Genomic DNA, 22,915 nt, shown 5'->3' with positions numbered 1-22,915 from the left:
AGAGGGGGCGATCCAGCTGCAGGCCGTGAGGAGTCCAGTGAACTGCGCAACGAACAATAATGGTGAGGACATTGCTGTTGCCGTGCATCCATGCCCACTGGCGGGGTGGCCGCTGGGGTGCCCTTTTGTGTGTCCGTCAAGCAAAGAAATGATGGCGTTTAGGATGGGATCCCGAGAACGAGGGTATCTTGAGAAAAAGCCGGGGGGACCAGGCCGGTTCTGTTCACCGACGATAAGGCTTTCGGGTTGCATGCGGATGGCTGGCAAAAGATGTCTGTAGCCGCCACACAGCAATTGTGCGTCGAGGTACACGAGTGCGCAGTCTCACAGGGGGCGATCCAGCTGCAGGCTGTGAGGAGTCCAGTGAACTGCGCAACGAACAATAACGGTGAGTATATTGCTGTTGCCGTGCATCGATGCCCACTAGCGTGGTGGCCGCTGGGGTAACCTTTTATGTGGTCCGCCAAGCAAGGAAACGATGATGTTGAGGATGGGATCCCGAAAACGGGGGTATCTTGACAAAAAGCCGGGGGGACCAGGCCGGTTCTGTTCACCGACGATAAGGCTATCGGGATGCATGCGGATGGCTGGCAAAGGAAGTCCGTAGCAACCACACAGCAATTGTGCGTCGAGGTACAAGAGTGCGCAGTCTCAGATGGGGCGATCCAGCTGCAGGGCGTGAGGAGTCCAGTGAACATGCTCAACGAACAATAATGGTGAGTATATTGCTGTTGCCGTGCATCCATGCCCACTGGCGTGGTGGCCGCTGGGGTGCCCTTTTATGTGGTCCACCAAGCAAGGAAACGCTGACGTTGAGGATGGGATCCCGAGAACGGGGGTATCTTGACAAAAAGCCGGGGGGACCAGGCCGGTTCTGTTCACCGACAATAAGGCTATCGGTATGCATGTGGATGGCTGGAAAAGGAAATCCGTAGCCACCACACAGATATTGTGCGTCGAGGTACATGAGTGCGCAGTCTCACAGGGGGCAATCCAGCTGCAGGCTGTGAGGAGTCCAGTGAACTGCGCAACGAACAATAACGGTGAGTATATTGCGGTTGCCGTGCATCCATGCCCACTGGCGTGGTGGCCGCTGGGGTAACCTTTTATGTGGTCCGCCAAGCAAGGAAACGATGATGTTGAGGATGGGATCCCGAGAACGAGGGTATCTTGACAAAAAGCCGGGGGGACCAGGCCGGTTCTGTTCACCGACGATAAGGCTATCGGGATGCATGGGGATGGCTGGAAAAGGAAGTCCGTAGCCACCACACAGATATTGTGCGTCGAGGTACATGAGTGCGCAGTCGCAGATGGGGCGATCCAGCTGCAGGCCGTGAGGAGTCCAGTGAACATGCGCAACGAACAATAATGGTGAGTATATTGCTGTTGCAGTGCATCCATGCCCACTGGCGGGGTGGCCGCTGGGGTGCCGTTTTATGTGGTCCGCCAAGCAAGGAAACGGTGACGTTGAGGATGGGATCCCGAGAACGAGGGCATCTTCACAAAACGCCGGCGGGACCAGGCCGGTTCTGTTCACCGATGATAAGGCTATCGGGATGCATGCGGATGGCTGGCAAAGGAAGTCCGTAGCAACCACACAGCAATTGTGCGTCGAGGTACAAGAGTGCGCAGTCTCAGATGCGGCGATCCAACTGCAGGGCGTGAGGAGTCTAATAAACTGCGCAACGAACAATAACGGTGAGTACATTCCTGTTGCCGTGCATCCATGCCCACTGGCGGGGTGGCCGCTGGGGTGCCCTTTTATGTGGTCCACCAAGCAAGGAAACGCTGACGTTGAGGATGGTATCCCGAGAACGGGGGTATCTTGACAAAAAGCCGAGGGGACCAGGCCGGTTCTGTTCACCGACGATAAGGCTATCGGCATTCATGCGGATGGCTGGGAAAGGAAGTCCGTAGCCGCCACACAGCAATTGCACGTCGAGGTACACGAGTGCGCAGTCTCAGATGGGGCGATCCAGCGGCAGGCCGTGAGGAGTCCAGTGAACATGCGCAACGAACAATATTGGTGAGTATATTGCTCTTGCCGTGCATCCATGCCCACTGGCGGGGTGGCCGCTGGGGTGCCCTTTTATGTGGTCCGCCAAGCAAGGAAACGCTGACGTTGAGGATGGGATCCCGAGAACGAGGGTATCTTGACAAAAAGCTGGGGGACCACGCCAGTTATGTTCACCGACGATAAGGCTATCGGGATGCATGCGGATGGCTGGCAAAGAAACTCCGTAGCCACCACACAGCAATTGTGCGTGGAGGTACACCAGTGCGCAGTCTCAGAGGGGGCGATCTAGCAGCAGGCCGTGAGGAGTCTAATAAACTGCGCAACGAACAATAACGGTGAGTACATTCCTGTTGCCGTGCATCCATGCCCACTGGCGTGGTGGCCGCTGGGGTGCCCTTTTATGTAGCCCGCCAAGCAAGGAAACGATGACGTTGAGGATTGGATCCCGAGAACGAGGGTATCTTGACAAAACGCCGCGGGGAACAGGCCGGTTCTGTTCACCGACGATAAGGTTATCGGTATGCATGCGGATGGCTGGCAAAGGAAGTCCGTACCTGCCACACAGCAATTGTGCTTCGAGGTACACGAGTGTGCAGTCTCAGAGGGGGCGATCCATCTGTAGGCCGTGAGGAGTCCAGTGAACTGCGCAACGAACAATAATGGTGAGTACATTGCTGTGGCCGTGCATCCCTGCCCACTGGCGGGGTGGCCGCTGGGGTGCCCTTTTATGTGTCCGCCAAGAAAAGAAATGATGACGTTGAGGATGGGATCCCGAGAACGAGAGTATCTTGACAAAAAGCCGGGGGGACCAGGCCGGTTCTGTTCACCGACGATAAGGCTATCGGGATGCATGCGGATGGCTGGCAAAGGAAGTCCGTAGCCGCCACGCAGCAATTGTGCGTCGAGCTACACGAGTGCGCAGTCTCAGAGGGGGCGATCCAGCTGCATGCCGTGAGGAGTCCAGTGAACTGCGCAACGAACAATAATGGTGAGGACATTGCTGTTGCCATGCATCCATGCCCACTGGCGGGGTGGCCGCTGGGGTGCCCTTTTATGTGTCCGCCAAGCAAAGAAATGATGACGTTTAGGATGGGATCCCGAGAACGAGGGTATCTTGACAAAAAGCCGGGGGGACCAGGCCGGTTCTGTTCACCGACGATAAGGCTTTCGGGTTGCATGCGGATGGCTGGCAAAGGAAGTCTGTAGCCGCCACACAGCAATTGTGCGTCGAGGTACACGAGTGCGCAGTCTCACAGGGGGCAATCCAGCTGCAGGCTGTGAGGAGTCCAGTGAACTGCGCAACGAACAATAACGGTGAGTATATTGCTGTTGCCGTGCATCCATGCCCACTGGCGTGGTGGCCGCTGGGGTAACCATTTATGTGGTCCGCCAAGCAAGGAAACGATGATGTTGAGGATGGGATCCCGAGAACGAGGGTATCTTGACAAAAAGCCGGGGGGACCAGGCCGGTTCTGTTCACCGACGATAAGGCTATCGGGATGCATGTGGATGGCTGGAAAAGGAAGTCCGTAGCCACCACACAGATATTGTGCGTCGAGGTACATGAGTGCGCAGTCGCAGATGGGGCGATCCAGCTGCAGGCCGTGAGGAGTCCAGTGAACATGCGCAACGAACAATAATGGTGAGTATATTGCTGTTGCAGTGCATCCATGCCCACTGGCGGGGTGGCCGCTGTGGTGCCCTTTTATGTGGTCCGCCAAGCAAGGAAACACTGACGTTGAGGATGGGATCCTGAGAACGAGGGCATCTTCACAAAACGCCGGCGGGACCAGGCCGGTTCTGTTCACCGATGATAAGGCTATCGGGATGCATGCGGATGGCTGGCAAAGGAAGTCCGTAGCAACCACACAGAAATTGTGCGTCGAGGTACAAGAGTGCGCAGTCTCAGATGCGGCGATCCAGCTGCAGGGCGTGAGGAGTCCAGTGAACATGCTCAACGAACAATAATGGTGAGTATATTGCTGTTGCCGTGCATCCATGCCCACTGGCGTGGTGGCCGCTGGGGTAACCATTTATGTGGTCCGCCAAGCAAGGAAACGATGATGTTGAGGATGGGATCCCGAGAACGAGGGTATCTTGACAAAAAGCCGGGGGGACCAGGCCGGTTCTGTTCACCGACGATAAGGCTATCGGGATGCATGTGGATGGCTGGAAAAGGAAGTCCGTAGCCACCACACAGATATTGTGCGTCGAGGTACATGAGTGCGCAGTCGCAGATGGGGCGATCCAGCTGCAGGCCGTGAGGAGTCCAGTGAACATGCGCAACGAACAATAATGGTGAGTATATTGCTGTTGCAGTGCATCCATGCCCACTGGCGGGGTGGCTGCTGGGGTGCCCTTTTATGTGGTCCACCAAGCAAGGAAACGCGGACGTTGAGGATGGGATCCCGAGAACGGGGGTATCTTGACAAAAAGCCGGGGGGACCAGGCCGGTTCTGTTCACCGACGATAAGGCTATCGGCATGCATGCGGATGGCTGGTAAAGGAAGTCCGTAGCCGCCACACAGCAATTGCATGTCGAGGTACACGAGTGTGCAGTCTCAAATGGGGCGATCCAGCGGCAGGCCGTGAGGAGTCCAGTGAACATGCGCAACGACCAATAATGGTGTGTATATTGCTGTTGCCTTGCATCCATGCCCACTGGCGGGGTGGCCGCTGGGGTGCCCTTTTATGTGGTCCGCCAAGCAAGGAAACGCTGACGTTGAGGATGGGATCCCGAGAATGAGGGTATCTTCACAAAAAGCTGGGGGACCACGCCAGTTATGTTCACCGACGATAAGGCTATCGGGATGCATGCGGATGGCTGGCAAAGGAAGTCCGTAGCCACCACACAGCAATTGTGCGTCGAGGTACACCAGTGCGCAGTTTCAGAGGGGGCGATCTAGCAGCAGGCTGTGAGGAGTCCAGTGAACTGCGCAACGAACAATAACGGTGAGTACATTCCTGGTGCCGTGCATCCATGCCCACTGGGGTGGTGGCCGCTGGGGTGCCCTTTTATGTGGCCCACCAAGCAAGGAAACGATGACGTTGAGGATTGGATCCCGAGAACGAGGGTATCTTGACAAAACGCCGCAGGGAACAGGCCGGTTCTGTTCACCGACGATAAGGTTATTGGTATGCATGCGGATGGCTGGCAAAGGAAGTCCGTACCTGCCACACAGCAACTGTGCGTCGAGGTACACGAGTGCGCAGTCTCAGAGGGGGCGATCCAGCTGCAGGCCGTGAGGAGTCCAGTGAAAATTGCGCAACGAACAATAACGGTGAGTACATTGCTGTTGCCGTGCATCCATGCCCACTGGCGGGGTGGCCGCTGGGGTGTCCTTTTATGTGTCCGCCAAGAAAAGAAATGATGACGTTGAGGATGGGATCCCGAGAACAAGAGTATCTTGACAAAAAGCCGGGGGGACCAGGCCGGTTCTGTTCACCGACGATAAGGCTATCGGGATGCATGCGGATGGCTGGCAAAGGAAGTCCGTAGCCACCACACAGCAATTGTGCGTCGAGGCACACGAGTGCGCAGTTTCAGAGGGGGCGATCCAGCAGCAGGCGGTGAGGAGTCCAGTACACTGCGCAACGAACAATAATGGTGACTACATTGCTGTTGCCGTGCATCCATGCCCACTGGCGGGGTGGCCGCTGGGGTGTCCTTTTATGTGTCCGCCAAGGAAAGAAATGATGATGTTGAGGATGGGATCCCGAGAACGAGGGTATCTTGACAAAAAGCCGGGGGGACCAGGCCGGTTCTGTTCACCGCCGATAAGGCTTTCGGGATGCATGCGGATGGCTGGCAAAGGAAGTCCGTAGCCGCCACACAGCAATTGTGCGTCGAGGTACACGAGTGCGCAATCTCAGAGGGGGCGATCCAGCTGCAGGCCGTGAGGAGTCCAGTGAAAATTGCGCAACGAACAATAACGGTGAGTACATTGCTGTTGCCGTGCATCCATGCCCACTGGCGGGTTGGCCGCTGGGGTGTCCTTTTATGTGTCCGCCAAGCAAAGAAATGATGATGTTGAGGATCGGATCCCGAGAACGAGGGTATCTTGACAAAACGCCGGGGGGACCAGGCCGGTTCTGTTTACCGACGATAAGGCTTTCGGCATGCATGCGGATGGCTGGCAAAGGAAGTCCGTAGCCGCCACACAGCAATTGTGCGTCGAGGTACACGAGTGCGCAGTCTCAAAGGGTGCGATCCAGCTGCAGGCCGTGAGGAGTCCAGTCAACTGCGCAACGAAAAATAATGGTGAGGACATTGCTGTTGCCGTGCCTCCATGCCCACTGGCGGGGTGGCCGCTGGGGTGCCCTTTTATGTGTCCGCCAAACAAAGAAATGATGACTTTGAGGATGGGATCCCGAGAACGAGGGTATCTTGACAAAAAGCCGAGGGGACCAGGCCGGTTCTGTTCACCGACGATAAGGCTTTTGGGTTGCATGCGGATGGCTGGCAAATGAAGTCCGTAGCCGCCACACAGCAATTGTGCGTCGAGGTACACGAGTGCGCAGTCTCAGAGGGGGCGATCCAGCTGCAGGCCGTGAGGAGTCCAGTGAACTGCGCAACGAACAATAATGGTGAGGACATTGCTGTTGCCGTGCATGCATGCCCACTGGCGGGGTGGCCGCTGGGGTGCCCTTTTGTGTGTCCGCCAAGCAAAGAAATGATGGCGTTTAGGATGGGATCCCGAGAACGAGGGTATCTTGAGAAAAAGCCGGGGGGACCAGGCCGGTTCTGTTCACCGACGATAAGGCTTTCGGGTTGCATGCGGATGGCTGGCAAAAGATGTCTGTAGCCGCCACACAGCAATTGTGCGTCGAGGTACACGAGTGCGCAGTCTGACAGGGGGCGATCCAGCTGCAGGCTGTGAGGAGTCCAGTGAACTGCGCAACGAACAATAACGGTGAGTATATTGCTGTTGCCGTGCATCGATGCCCACTAGCGTGGTGGCCGCTGGGGTAACCTTTTATGTGGTCCGCCAAGCAAGGAAACGATGATGTTGAGGATGGGATCCCGAAAACGGGGGTATCTTGACAAAAAGCCGGGGGGACCAGGCCGGTACTGTTCACCGACGATAAGGCTATCGGGATGCATGCGGATGGCTGGCAAAGGAAGTCCGTAGCAACCACACAGCAATTGTGCGTCGAGGTACAAGAGTGCGCAGTCTCAGATGGGGCGATCCAGCTGCAGGGCGTGAGGAGTCCAGTGAACATGCTCAACGAACAATAATGGTGAGTATATTGCTGTTGCCGTGCATCCATGCCCACTGGCGTGGTGGCCGCTGGGGTGCCCTTTTATGTGGTCCACCAAGCAAGGAAACGCTGACGTTGAGGATGGGATCCCAAGAACGGGGGTATCTTGACAAAAAGCCGGGGGGACCAGGCCGGTTCTGTTCACCGACGATAAGGCTATCGGCATGCATTAGGATGGCTGGTAAAGGAAGTTCGTAGCCGCCACACAGCAATTGCACGTCGAGATACACGAGTGCGCAGTCTCAGATGGGGCGATCTAGCAGCAGGCCGTGAGGAGTCTAATGAACTGCGCAACGAACAATAACGGTGAGTACATTCCTGTTGCCGTGCATCCATGCCCACTGGCCTGGTGGCCGCTGGGGTGCCCTTTTGTATGGCCCGCCAAGCAAGGAAACGATGACGTTGAGGATTGGATCCCGAGAACGAGGGTATCTGGACAAAACGCCGCGGGGAACAGGCCGGTTCTGTTCACCGACGATAAAGTTATCGGTATGCATGCGGATGGCTGGCAAAGGAAGTCCGTACCTGCCACACAGCAATTGTGCGTCGAGGTACACGAGTGCGCAGTCTCAGAGGGGGCGATCCATCTGCAGGCCGTGAGGAGTCCAGTGAACTGCGCAACGAACAAGGATGGTGAGTACATTGCTGTGGCCGTGCATTCCTGCCCACTGGCGGGGTGGCCGCTGGGGTGCCCTTTTATGTGTCCGCCAAGAAAAGAAATGATGACGTTGAGGATGGGATCCCGAGAACGAGAGTATCTTGACAAAAAGCCGGGGGGACCAGGCCGGTTCTGTTCCCCGACAATAAGGCTATCGGTATGCATGTGGGTGGCTGGAAAAGGAAATCCGTAGCCACCACACAGATATTGTGCGTCGAGGTACATGAGTGCGCAGTCTCACAGGGGGCAATCCAGCTGCAGGCTGTGAGGAGTCCAGTGAACTGCGCAACGAACAATAACGGTGAGTATATTGCGGTTGCCGTGCATCCATGCCCACTGGCGTGGTGGCCGCTGGGGTAACCTTTTATGTGGTCCGCCAAGCAAGGAAACGATGATGTTGAGGATGGGATCCCGAGAACGAGGGTATCTTGACAAAAAGCCGGGGGGACCAGGCCGGTTCTGTTCACCGACGATAAGGCTATCGGGATGCATGGGGATGGCTGGAAAAGGAAGTCCGTAGCCACCACACAGATATTGTGCGTCGAGGTACATGAGTGCGCAGTCGCAGATGGGGCGATCCAGCTGCAGGCCGTGAGGAGTCCAGTGAACATGCGCAACGAACAATAATGGTGAGTATATTGCTGTTGCAGTGCATCCATGCCCACTGGCGGGGTGGCCGCTGGGGTGCCGTTTTATGTGGTCCGCCAAGCAAGGAAACGGTGACGTTGAGGATGGGATCCCGAGAACGAGGGCATCTTCACAAAACGCCGGCGGGACCAGGCCGGTTCTGTTCACCGATGATAAGGCTATCGGGATGCATGCGGATGGCTGGCAAAGGAAGTCCGTAGCAACCACACAGCAATTGTGCGTCGAGGTACAAGAGTGCGCAGTCTCAGATGCGGCGATCCAACTGCAGGGCGTGAGGAGTCTAATAAACTGCGCAACGAATTAACGGTGAGTACATTCCTGTTGCCGTGCATCCATGCCCACTGGCGGGGTGGCCGCTGGGGTGCCCTTTTATGTGGTCCACCAAGCAAGGAAACGCTGACGTTGAGGATGGTATCCCGAGAACGGGGGTATCTTGACAAAAAGCCGAGGGGACCAGGCCGGTTCTGTTCACCGACGATAAGGCTATCGGCATTCATGCGGATGGCTGGGAAAGGAAGTCCGTAGCCGCCACACAGCAATTGCACGTCGAGGTACACGAGTGCGCAGTCTCAGATGGGGCGATCCAGCGGCAGGCCGTGAGGAGTCCAGTGAACATGCGCAACGAACAATATTGGTGAGTATATTGCTCTTGCCGTGCATCCATGCCCACTGGCGGGGTGGCCGCTGGGGTGCCCTTTTATGTGGTCCGCCAAGCAAGGAAACGCTGACGTTGAGGATGGGATCCCGAGAACGAGGGTATCTTGACAAAAAGCTGGGGGACCACGCCAGTTATGTTCACCGACGATAAGGCTATCGGGATGCATGCGGATGGCTGGCAAAGAAACTCCGTAGCCACCACACAGCAATTGTGCGTGGAGGTACACCAGTGCGCAGTCTCAGAGGGGGCGATCTAGCAGCAGGCCGTGAGGAGTCTAATAAACTGCGCAACGAACAATAACGGTGAGTACATTCCTGTTGCCGTGCATCCATGCCCACTGGCGTGGTGGCCGCTGGGGTGCCCTTTTATGTAGCCCGCCAAGCAAGGAAACGATGACGTTGAGGATTGGATCCCGAGAACGAGGGTATCTTGACAAAACGCCGCGGGGAACAGGCCGGTTCTGTTCACCGACGATAAGGTTATCGGTATGCATGCGGATGGCTGGCAAAGGAAGTCCGTACCTGCCACACAGCAATTGTGCTTCGAGGTACACGAGTGTGCAGTCTCAGAGGGGGCGATCCATCTGTAGGCCGTGAGGAGTCCAGTGAACTGCGCAACGAACAATAATGGTGAGTACATTGCTGTGGCCGTGCATCCCTGCCCACTGGCGGGGTGGCCGCTGGGGTGCCCTTTTATGTGTCCGCCAAGAAAAGAAATGATGACGTTGAGGATGGGATCCCGAGAACGAGAGTATCTTGACAAAAAGCCGGGGGGACCAGGCCGGTTCTGTTCACCGACGATAAGGCTATCGGGATGCATGCGGATGGCTGGCAAAGGAAGTCCGTAGCCGCCACGCAGCAATTGTGCGTCGAGCTACACGAGTGCGCAGTCTCAGAGGGGGCGATCCAGCTGCAGGCCGTGAGGAGTCCAGTGAACTGCGCAACGAACAATAATGGTGAGGACATTGCTGTTGCCATGCATCCATGCCCACTGGCGGGGTGGCCGCTGGGGTGCCCTTTTATGTGTCCGCCAAGCAAAGAAATGATGACGTTTAGGATGGGATCCCGAGAACGAGGGTATCTTGACAAAAAGCCGGGGGGACCAGGCCGGTTCTGTTCACCGACGATAAGGCTTTCGGGTTGCATGCGGATGGCTGGCAAAGGAAGTCTGTAGCCGCCACACAGCAATTGTGCGTCGAGGTACACGAGTGCGCAGTCTCACAGGGGGCAATCCAGCTGCAGGCTGTGAGGAGTCCAGTGAACTGCGCAACGAACAATAATGGTGAGTATATTGCTGTTGCCGTGCATCCATGCCCACTGGCGTGGTGGCCGCTGGGGTAACCATTTATGTGGTCCGCCAAGCAAGGAAACGATGATGTTGAGGATGGGATCCCGAGAACGAGGGTATCTTGACAAAAAGCCGGGGGGACCAGGCCGGTTCTGTTCACCGACGATAAGGCTATCGGGATGCATGTGGATGGCTGGAAAAGGAAGTCCGTAGCCACCACACAGATATTGTGCGTCGAGGTACATGAGTGCGCAGTCGCAGATGGGGCGATCCAGCTGCAGGCCGTGAGGAGTCCAGTGAACATGCGCAACGAACAATAATGGTGAGTATATTGCTGTTGCAGTGCATCCATGCCCACTGGCGGGGTGGCCGCTGTGGTGCCCCTTTATGTGGTCCGCCAAGCAAGGAAACACTGACGTTGAGGATGGGATCCTGAGAACGAGGGCATCTTCACAAAACGCCGGCGGGACCAGGCCGGTTCTGTTCACCGATGATAAGGCTATCGGGATGCATGCGGATGGCTGGCAAAGGAAGTCCGTAGCAACCACACAGAAATTGTGCGTCGAGGTACAAGAGTGCGCAGTCTCAGATGCGGCGATCCAGCTGCAGGGCGTGAGGAGTCCAGTGAACATGCTCAACGAACAATAATGGTGAGTATATTGCTGTTGCCGTGCATCCATGCCCACTGGCGTGGTGGCCGCTGGGGTAACCATTTATGTGGTCCGCCAAGCAAGGAAACGATGATGTTGAGGATGGGATCCCGAGAACGAGGGTATCTTGACAAAAAGCCGGGGGGACCAGGCCGGTTCTGTTCACCGACGATAAGGCTATCGGGATGCATGTGGATGGCTGGAAAAGGAAGTCCGTAGCCACCACACAGATATTGTGCGTCGAGGTACATGAGTGCGCAGTCGCAGATGGGGCGATCCAGCTGCAGGCCGTGAGGAGTCCAGTGAACATGCGCAACGAACAATAATGGTGAGTATATTGCTGTTGCAGTGCATCCATGCCCACTGGCGGGGTGGCTGCTGGGGTGCCCTTTTATGTGGTCCACCAAGCAAGGAAACGCGGACGTTGAGGATGGGATCCCGAGAACGGGGGTATCTTGACAAAAAGCCGGGGGGACCAGGCCGGTTCTGTTCACCGACGATAAGGCTATCGGCACGCATGCGGATGGCTGGTAAAGGAAGTCCGTAGCCGCCACACAGCAATTGCATGTCGAGGTACACGAGTGTGCAGTCTCAAATGGGGCGATCCAGCGGCAGGCCGTGAGGAGTCCAGTGAACATGCGCAACGACCAATAATGGTGTGTATATTGCTGTTGCCTTGCATCCATGCCCACTGGCGGGGTGGCCGCTGGGGTGCCCTTTTATGTGGTCCGCCAAGCAAGGAAACGCTGACGTTGAGGATGGGATCCCGAGAATGAGGGTATCTTCACAAAAAGCTGGGGGACCACGCCAGTTATGTTCACCGACGATAAGGCTATCGGGATGCATGCGGATGGCTGGCAAAGGAAGTCCGTAGCCACCACACAGCAATTGTGCGTCGAGGTACACCAGTGCGCAGTTTCAGAGGGGGCGATCTAGCAGCAGGCTGTGAGGAGTCCAGTGAACTGCGCAACGAACAATAACGGTGAGTACATTCCTGGTGCCGTGCATCCATGCCCACTGGGGTGGTGGCCGCTGGGGTGCCCTTTTATGTGGCCCACCAAGCAAGGAAACGATGACGTTGAGGATTGGATCCCGAGAACGAGGGTATCTTGACAAAACGCCGCAGGGAACAGGCCGGTTCTGTTCACCGATGATAAGGTTATCGGTATGCATGCGGATGGCTGGCAAAGGAAGTCCGTACCTGCCACACAGCAACTGTGCGTCGAGGTACACGAGTGCGCAGTCTCAGAGGGGGCGATCCAGCTGCAGGCCGTGAGGAGTCCAGTGAAAATTGCGCAACGAACAATAACGGTGAGTACATTGCTGTTGCCGTGCATCCATGCCCACTGGCGGGGTGGCCGCTGGGGTGTCCTTTTATGTGTCCCCCAAGAAAAGAAATGATGACGTTGAGGATGGGATCCCGAGAACAAGAGTATCTTGACAAAAAGCCGGGGGGACCAGGCCGGTTCTGTTCACCGACGATAAGGCTATCGGGATGCATGCGGATGGCTGGCAAAGGAAGTCCGTAGCCACCACACAACAAATGTGCGTCGAGGCACACGAGTGCGCAGTTTCAGAGGGGGCGATCCAGCAGCAGGCCGTGAGGAGTCCAGTACACTGCGCAACGAACAATAATGGTGACTACATTGCTGTTGCCGTGCATCCATGCCCACTGGCGGGGTGGCCGCTGGGGTGTCCTTTTATGTGTCCGCCAAGCAAAGAAATGATGATGTTGAGGATGGGATCCCGAGAACGAGGGTATCTTGACAAAAAGCTTGGGGGACCAGGCCGGTTCTGTTCACCGCCGATAAGGCTTTCGGGATGCATGCGGATGGCTGGCAAAGGAAGTCCGTAGCCGCCACACAGCAATTGTGCGTCGAGGTACACGAGTGCGCAATCTCAGAGGGGGCGATCCAGCTGCAGGCCGTGAGTAGTCCAGTGAAAATTGCGCAACGAACAATAACGGTGAGTACATTGCTGTTGCCGTGCATCCATGCCCACTGGCGGGTTGGCCGCTGGGGTGTCCTTTTATGTGTCCGCCAAGCAAAGAAATGATGATGTTGAGGATCGGATCCCGAGAACGAGGGTATCTTGACAAAACGCCGGGGGGACCAGGCCGGTTCTGTTTACCGACGATAAGGCTTTCGGCATGCATGCGGATGGCTGGCAAAGGAAGTCCGTAGCCGCCACACAGCAATTGTGCGTCGAGGTACACGAGTGCGCAGTCTCAAAGGTTGCGATCCAGCTGCAGTCCGTGAGGAGTCCAGTGAACTGCGCAACAAACAATAATGGTGAGTACATTGCTGTTGCCGTGCATCCATGCCCACTGGCGGGGTGGACGCTGGGGTGCTCTTTTATGTGTCCGCCAAGCATAGAAATGATGACGTTGAGGATGGGATCCCGAGGACGAGGGTATCTTGACAAAAAGCCGGGGGGACCAGGCCGGTTCTGTTCACCGACGATAAGGCTATCGGGATGCATGCGGATGGCTGGCAAAGGAAGTCCGTAGCCGCCACACAGCAATTGTGCGTCGAGGTACACGAGTGCGCAGTCTCAAAGGGTGCGATCCAGCTGCAGGCCGTGAGGAGTCCAGTCAACTGCGCAACGAAAAATAATGGTGAGGACATTGCTGTTGCCGTGCCTCCATGCCCACTGGCGGGGTGGCCGCTGGGGTGCCCTTTTATGTGTCCGCCAAGCAAAGAAATGATGACTTTGAGGATGGGATCCCGAGAACGAGGGTATCTTGACAAAAAGCCGAGGGGACCAGGCCGGTTCTGTTCACCGACGATAAGGCTTTCGGGTTGCATGCGGATGGCTGGCAAATGAAGTCCGTATCCGCCACACAGCAATTGTGCGTCGAGGTACACGAGTGCGCAGTCTCAGAGGGGGCGATCCAGCTGCAGGCCGTGAGGAGTCCAGTGAACTGCGCAACGAACAATAATGGTGAGGACATTGCTGTTGCCGTGCATCCATGCCCACTGGCGGGGTGGCCGCTGGAGTGCCCTTTTGTGTGTCCGCCAAGCAAAGAAATGATGGCGTTTAGGATGGGATCCCGAGAACGAGGGTATCTTGAGAAAAAGCCGGGGGGACCAGGCCGGTTCTGTTCACCGACGATAAGGCTTTCGGGTTGCATGCGGATGGCTGGCAAAAGATGTCTGTAGCCGCCACACAGCAATTGTGCGTCGAGGTACACGAGTGCGCAGTCTGACAGGGGGCGATCCAGCTGCAGGCTGTGAGGAGTCCAGTGAACTGCGCAACGAACAATAACGGTGAGTATATTGCTGTTGCCGTGCATCGATGCCCACTAGCGTGGTGGCCGCTGGGGTAACCTTTTATGTGGTCCGCCAAGCAAGGAAACGATGATGTTGAGGATGGGATCCCAAGAACGGGGGTATCTTGACAAAAAGCCGGGGGGACCAGGCCGGTTCTGTTCACCGACGATAAGGCTATCGGGATGCATGCGGATGGCTGGCAAAGGAAGTCCGTAGCAACCACACAGCAATTGTGCGTCGAGGTACAAGAGTGCGCAGTCTCAGATGGGGCGATCCAGCTGCAGGGCTGAGGAGTCCAGTGAACATGCTCAACGAACAATAATGGTGAGTATATTGCTGTTGCCGTGCATCCATGCCCACTGGCGTGGTGGCCGCTGGGGTGCCCTTTTATGTGGTCCACCAAGCAAGGAAACGCTGACGTTGAGGATGGGATCCCGAGAACGGGGGTATCTTGACAAAAAGCCGGGGGGACCAGGCCGGTTCTGTTCACCGACGATAAGGCTATCGGCATGCATTAGGATGGCTGGTAAAGGAAGTTCGTAGCCGCCACACAGCAATTGCACGTCGAGATACACGAGTGCACAGTCTCAGATGGGGCGATCTAGCAGCAGACCGTGAGGAGTCTAATAAACTGCGCAACGAACAATAACGGTGAGTACATTCCTGTTGCCGTGCATCCATGCCCACTGGCCTGGTGGCCGCTGGGGTGCCCTTTTGTATGGCCCGCCAAGCAAGGAAACGATGACGTTGAGGATTGGATCCCGAGAACGAGGGTATCTGGACAAAACGCCGCGGGGAACAGGCCGGTTCTGTTCACCGACGATAAAGTTATCGGTATGCATGCGGATGGCTGGCAAAGGAAGTCCGTACCTGCCACACAGCAATTGTGCGTCGAGGTACACGAGTGCGCAGTCTCAGAGGGGGCGATCCATCTGCAGGCCGTGAGGAGTCCAGTGAACTGCGCAACGAACAATAATGGTGAGTACATTGCTGTGGCCGTGCATTCCTGCCCACTGGCGGGGTGGCCGCTGGGGTGCCCTTTTATGTGTCCGCCAAGAAAAGAAATGATGACGTTGAGGATGGGATCCCGAGAACGAGAGTATCTTGACAAAAAGCCGGGGGGACCAGGCCGGTTCTGTTCACCGACAATAAGGCTATCGGTATGCATGTGGATGGCTGGAAAAGGAAATCCGTAGCCACCACACAGATATTGTGCGTCGAGGTACATGAGTGCGCAGTCGCAGATGGGGCGATCCAGCTGCAGGTTGTGAGGAGTCCAGTGAACATGCGCAACAAACAATAATGGTGAGTATATTGCTGTTGCAGTGCATCCATGCCCACTGGCGGGGTGGCCGCTGGGGTGCCCTTTTATGTGGTCCACCAAGCAAGGAAACGCTGACGTTGAGGATGGGATCCCGAGAACGGGGGTATCTTGACAAAAAGCCGGGGGGACCAGGCCGGTTCTGTTCACCGACGATAAGGCTATCGGCATGCATGCGGATGGCTGGTAAAGGAAGTCCGTAGCCGCCACACAGCAATTGCACGTCGAGGTACACGAGTGCGCAGTCTCAGATGGGGCGATCCAGCGGCAGGCCGTGAGGAGTCCAGTGAACATGCGCAACGAACAATAATGGTGAGTATATTGCTGTTGCCGTGCATCCATGCCCACTGGCGGGGTGGCCGCTGGGGTGCCCTTTTATGTGGTCCGCTAAGCAAGGAAACGCTGACGTTGAGGATGGGATCCCGAGAATGAGGGTATCTTGACAAAAAGCTGGGGGACCACGCCAGTTATGTTCACCGACGATAAGGCTATCGGGATGCATGCGGATGGCTGGCAAAGGAAGTCCGTAGCCACCACACAGCAATTGTGCGTCGAGGCACACGAGTGCGCAGTTTCAGAGGGGGCGATCCAGCAGCAGGCCGTGAGGAGTCCAGTAAACTGCGCAACGAACAATAATGGTGAGTACATTCCTGTGGCCGTGCATCCATGCCGACTGGGGTGGTGGCCGCTGGGGTGCCCTTTTATGTGGCCCGCCAAGCAAGGAAACGATGACGTTGAGGATTGGATCCCGAGAACGAGGGTATCCTGACAAAACGCCGCGGGGAACAGGCCGGTTCTGTTCACCGACGATAAGGTTATCGGTATGCATGCGGATGGCTGGCAAAGGAAGTCCGTACCTGCCACACAGCAACTGTGCGTCGAGGTACACGAGTGCGCAGTCTCAGAGGGGGCGATCCAGCTGCAGGCCGTGAGGAGTCCAGTGAAAATTGCGCAACGAACAATAACGGTGAGTACATTGCTGTTGCCGTGCATCCATGCCCACTGGCGGGGTGGCCGCTGGGGTGTCCTTTTATGTGTCCGCCAAGAAAAGAAATGATGACGTTGAGGATGGGATCCCGAGAACAAGAGTATCTTGACAAAAAGCCGGGGGGACCAGGCCGGTTCTGTTCACAGACAATAAGGCTATCGGGATGCATGCGGATGGCTGGCAAAGGAAGTCCGTAGCCACCACACAGCAATTGTGCGTCGAGGCACACGAGTGCGCAGTTTCAGAGGGGGCGATCCAGCAGCAGGCCGTGAGGAGTCCAGTAAACTGCGCAACGAACAATAATGGTGAGTACATTGCTGTTGCCGTGCATCCATGCCCACTGGCGGGGTGGCCGCTGGGGTGTCCTTTTATGTGTCCGCCAAGCAAAGAAATGATGATGTTGAGGATGAGATCCCGAGAACGAGGGTATCTTGACAAAAAGCCGGGGGGACCAGGCCGGTTCTGTTCACCGCCGATAAGGCTTTCGGGATGCATGCGGATGGCTGGCAAAGGAAGTCCGTAGCCGCCACACAGCAATTGTGCGTCGAGGTACACGAGTGCGCAATCTCAGAGGGGGCGATCCAGCTGCAGGCCGTGAGGAGTCCAGTGAAAATTGCGCAACGAACAATAACGGTGAGTAAATTGCTGTTGCCGTGCATCCATGCCCACTGGCGGCTTGGCCGCTGGGGTGCCCTTTTATGTGTCCGCCAAGCAAAGAAATGATGACTTTGAGGATGGGATCTCGAGAACGAGGGTATCTTGACAAAAAGCCGGGGGGACCAGGCCGGTTCTGTTCACCGACGATAAGGCTTTCGGGTTGCATGCGGATGGCTGGCAAATGAAGTCCGTAGCCGCCACACAGCGATTGTGCGTCGAGGTACACGAGTGCGCAATCTCAGAGGGGGCGATCCAGCTGCAGGCCGTGAGGAGTCCAGTGAACTGCGCAACGAACAATAATGGTGAGGACATTGCTGTTGCCGTGCATCCATGCCCACTGGCGGAATGGCCGCTGGGGTGCCCTTTTGTGTGTCCGCCAAGCAAAGAAATGATGGCGTTTAAGATGGGATCCCGAGAACGAGGGTATCTTGAGAAAAAGCCGGGGGGACCAGGCCGGTTCTGTTCACCGACGATAAGGCTTTCGGGTTGCATGCGGATGGCTGGCAAAAGATGTCTGTAGCCGCCACACAGCAATTGTGCGTCGAGCTACACGAGTGCGCAGTCTCACCGGGGGCGATCCAGCTGCAGGCTGTGAGGAGTCCAGTGAACTGCGCAACGAACAATAACGGTGAGTATATTGCTGTTGCCGTGCATCGATGCCCACTAGCGTGGTGGCCGCTGGGGTAACCTTTTATGTGGTCCGCCAAGCAAGGAAACGATGATGTTGAGGATGGGATCCCGAGAACGGGGGTATCTTGACAAAAAGCTGGGGGGACCAGGACGGTTCTGTTCACCGACGATAAGGCTATCGGGATGCATGCGGATGGCTGGCAAAGGAAGTCCGTAGCAACCACACAGCAATTGTGCGTCGAGTTACAAGAGTGCGCAGTCTCAGATGGGGCGATCCAGCTGCAGGGCGTGAGGAGTCCAGTGAACATGCTCAACGAACAATAATGGTGAGTATATTGCTGTTGCCGTGCATCCATGCCCACTGGCGTGGTGGCCGCTGGGGTGCCCTTTTATGTGGTCCACCAAGCAAGGAAACGCTGACGTTGAGGATGGGATCCCGAGAACGGGGGTATCTTGACAAAAAGCCGGGGGGACCAGGCCGGTTCTCTTCACCGACGATAAGGCTATCGGCATGCATTAGGATGGCTGGTAAAGGAAGTTCGTAGCCGCCACACAGCAATTGCACGTCGAGATACACGAGTGCGCAGTCTCAGATGGGGCGATCTAGCAGCAGGCCGTGAGGAGTCTAATAAACTGCGCAACGAACAATAACGGTGAGTACATTCCTGTTGCCGTGCATCCATGCCCACTGGCCTGGTGGCCGCTGGGGTGCCCTTTTGTATGGCCCGCCAAGCAAGGAAACGATGACGTTGAGGATTGGATCCCGAGAACGAGGGTATCTGGACAAAACGCCACGGGGAACAGGCCGGTTCTGTTCACCGACGATAAAGTTATCGGTATGCATGCGGATGGCTGGCAAAGGAAGTCCGTACCTGCCACACAGCAATTGTGCGTCGAGGTACACGAGTGCGCAGTCTCAGAGGGGGCGATCCATCTGCAGGCCGTGAGGAGTCCAGTGAACTGCGCAACGAACAATAATGGTGAGTACATTGCTGTGGCCGTGCATTCCTGCCCACTGGCGGGGTGGCCGCTGGGGTGCCCTTTTATGTGTCCGCCAAGAAAAGAAATGATGACGTTGAGGATGGGATCCCGAGAACGAGAGTATCTTGACAAAAAGCCGGGGGGACCAGGCCGGTTCTGTTCACCGACAATAAGGCTATCGGTATGCATGTGGATGGCTGGAAAAGGAAATCCGTAGCCACCACACAGCAATTGCACGTCGAGGTACACGAGTGCGCAGTCCCAGATGGGGCGATCCAGCGGCAGGCCGTGAGGAGTCCAGTGAACATGCGCAACGAACAATAATGGTGAGTATATTGCTGTTGCCGTGCATCCATGCCCACTGGTGGGGTGGCCGCTGGGGTGCCCTTTTATGTGGTCCGCCAAGCAAGGAAACGCTGACGTTGAGGATGGGATCCCAAGAATGAGGGTATCTTGGCAAAAAGCTGGGGGACCACGCCAGTTATGTTCACCGAAGATAAGGCTATCGGGATGCATGCGGATGGCTGGCAAAGGAAGTCCGTAGCCACCACACAGCAATTGTGCGTCGAGGTACACCAGTGCGCAGTCTCAGAGGGGGCGATCTAGCAGCAGGCTGTGAGGAGTCCAGTGAACTGCGCAACGAACAATAACGGTGAGTACATTCCTGTTGCCGTGCATCCATGCCCACTGGGGTGGTGGCCGCTGGGGTGCCCTTTTATGTGGCCCGCCAAGCAAGGAAACGATGACGTTGAGGATTGGATCCCGAGAACGAGGCTATCTTGACAAAACGCCGCGGGGAACAGGCCGGTTCTGTTCACCTACGATAAGGTTATCGGTATGCATGCGGATGGCTGGCAAAGGAAGTCCGTACCTGCCACACAGCAACTGTGCGTCGAGGTACACGAGTGCGCAGTCTCAGAGGGGGCGATCCAGCTGCAGGCCGTGAGGAGTCCAGTGAAAATTGCGCAACGAACAATAACGGTGAGTACATTGCTGTTGCCGTGCATCCATGCCCACTGGCGGGGTGGCCGCTGGGGTGTCCTTTTATGTGTCCGCCAAGAAAAGAAATGATGACGTTGAGGATGGGATCCCGAGAACAAGAGTATCTTGACAAAAAGCCGGGGGGACCAGGCCGGTTCTGTTCACCGACGATAAGGCTATCGGGATGCATGCGGATGGCTGGCAAAGGAAGTCCGTAGCCACCACACAGCAATTGTGCGTCGAGGCACACGAGTGCGAAGTTTCAGAGGGGGCGATCCAGCAGCAGGCCGTGAGGAGTCCAGTAAACTGCGCAACGAACAATAATGGTGAGTACATTGCTGTTGCGTGCATCCATGCCCACTGGCGGGGTGGCCGCTGGGGTGTCCTTTTATGTGTCCGCCAAGCAAAGAAATGATGATGTTGAGGATGGGATCCCGAGAACGAGGGTATCTTGACAAAAAGCCGGGGGGCCCAGGCCGGTTCTGTTCACCGCCGATAAGGCTTTCGGGATGCATGCGGATGGCTGGCAAAGGAAGTCCGTAGCCGCCACACAGCAATTGTGCGTCGAGGTACACGAGTGCGCAATCTCAGAGGGGGCGATCCAGCTGCAGGCCGTGAGGAGTCCAGTGAAAATTGCGCAACGAACAATAACGGTGAGTACATTGCTGTTGCCGTGCATCCATGCCCACTGGCGGGTTGGCCGCTGGGGTGTCTTTTATGTGTCCGCCAAGCAAAGAAATGATGTTGAGGATCGGATCCCGAGAACGAGGGTATCTTGACAAAACGCCGGGGGGACCAGGCCGGTTCTGTTTACCGACGATAAGGCTTTCGGCATGCATGCGGATGGCTGGCAAAGGAAGTCCGTAGCCGCAACACAGCAATTGTGCGTCGAGGTACACAAGTGCGCAGTCTCAAAGGGTGCGATCCAGCTGCAGTCCGTGAGGAGTCCAGTGAACTGCGCAACAAACAATAATGGTGAGTACATTGCTGTTTCCGTGCATCCATGCCCACTGGCGGGGTGGCCGCTGGGGTGCCCTTTTATGTGTCCGCCAAGCAAAGAAATGATGACTTTGAGGATGGGATCCCGAGAACGAGGGTATCTTGACAAAAAGCCGGGGGGACCAGGCCGGTTCTGTTCACCGACGATAAGGCTTTCGGGTTGCATGCGGATGGCTGGCAAATGAAGTCCGTAGCCGCCACACAGCAATTGTGCGTCGAGGTACACGAGAGCGCAGTCTCAGAGGGGGCGATCCAGCTGCAGGCCGTGAGGAGTCCAGTGAACTGCGCAACGAACAAAAATGGTGAGGACATTGCTGTTGCCGTGCATCCATGCCCACTGGCGGGGTGGCCGCTGGGGTGCCCTTTTGTGTGTCCGCCAAGCAAAGAAATGATGGCGTTAGGATGGGATCCCGAGAACGAGGGTATCTTGAGAAAAAGCCGGGGGGACCAGGCCGGTTCTGTTCACCGACGATAAGGCTTTCGGGTTGCATGCGGATGGCTGGCAAAAGATGTCTGTAGCCGCCACACAGCAATTGTGCGTCGAGGTACCCGAGTGCGCAGTCTCACCGGGGGCGATCCAGCTGCAGGCTGTGAGGAGTCCAGTGAACTGCGCAACGAACAATAACGGTGAGTATATTGCTGTTGCCGTGCATCGATGCCCACTAGCGTGGTGGCCGCTGGGGTAACCTTTTATGTGGTCCGCCAAGCAAGGAAACGATGATGTTGAGGATGGGATCCCGAGAACGGGGGTATCTTGACAAAAAGCCGGGGGGACCAGGCCGGTTCTGTTCACCGACGATAAGGCTATCGGGATGCATGCGGATGGCTGGCAAAGGAAGTCCGTAGCAACCACACAGCAATTGTGCGTCGAGGTACACGAGTGCGCAGTCTCAGATGGGGCGATCCAGCGGCAGGCCGTGAGGAGTCCAGTGAACATGCGCAACGAACAATAATGGTGAGTATATTGCTGTTGCCGTGCATCCATGCCCACTGGCGGGGTGGCCGCTGGGGTGCCCTTTTATGTGGTCCGCCAAGCAAGGAAACGCTGACGTTGAGGATGGGATCCCGAGAATGAGGGTATCTTGACAAAAAGCTGGGGGACCACGCCAGTTATGTTCACCGACGATAAGGCTATCGGGATGCATGCGGATGGCTGGCAAACGAAGTCCGTAGCCACCACACAGCAATTGTGCGTCGAGGTACACCAGTGTGCAGTCTCAGAGGGGGCGATCTAGCAGCAGGCTGTGAGGAGTCCAGTGAACTGCGCAACGAACAATAACGGTGAGTACATTCCTGTTGCCGTGCATCCATGCCCACTGGGGTGGTGGCTGCTGGGGTGCCCTTTTATGTGGCCCGCCAAGCAAGGAAACGATGACGTTGAGGATTGGATCCCGAGAACGAGGGTATCTTGACAAAACGCCGCGGGGAACAGGCCGGTTCTGTTCACCGACGATAAGGTTATCGGTATGCATGCGGATGGCTGGCAAAGGAAGTCCGTACCTGCCACACAGCAACTGTGCGTAGAGGTACACGAGTGCGCAGTCTCAGAGGGGGCGATCCAGCTGCAGGCCGTGAGGAGTCCAGTGAAAATTGCGCAACGAACAATAACGGTGAGTACATTGCTGTTGCCGTGCATCCATGCCCACTGGCTGGGTGGCCGCTGGGGTGTCCTTTTATGTGTCCGCCAAGAAAAGAAATGATGACGTTGAGGATGGGATCCCGAGAACAAGAGTATCTTGACAAAAAGCCGGGGGGACCAGGCCGGTTCTGTTCACCGACGATGAGGCTATCGGGATGCATGCGGATGGCTGGCAAAGGAAGTCCGTAGCCACCACACAGCAATTGATCGTCGAGGCACACGAGTGCGCAGTTTCAGAGGGGGCGATCCAGCAGCAGGCCGTGAGGA

This window comes from Haemaphysalis longicornis, unplaced genomic scaffold, assembly GCF_048455015.1.
Source record: "Haemaphysalis longicornis isolate Haplotype H1 unplaced genomic scaffold, Haemaphysalis longicornis Haplotype H1 scaffold_5, whole genome shotgun sequence".
NCBI classification, from domain to species: domain Eukaryota; kingdom Metazoa; phylum Arthropoda; class Arachnida; order Ixodida; family Ixodidae; genus Haemaphysalis; species Haemaphysalis longicornis.
Note: the sequence above shows the minus strand (reverse complement) of the source record.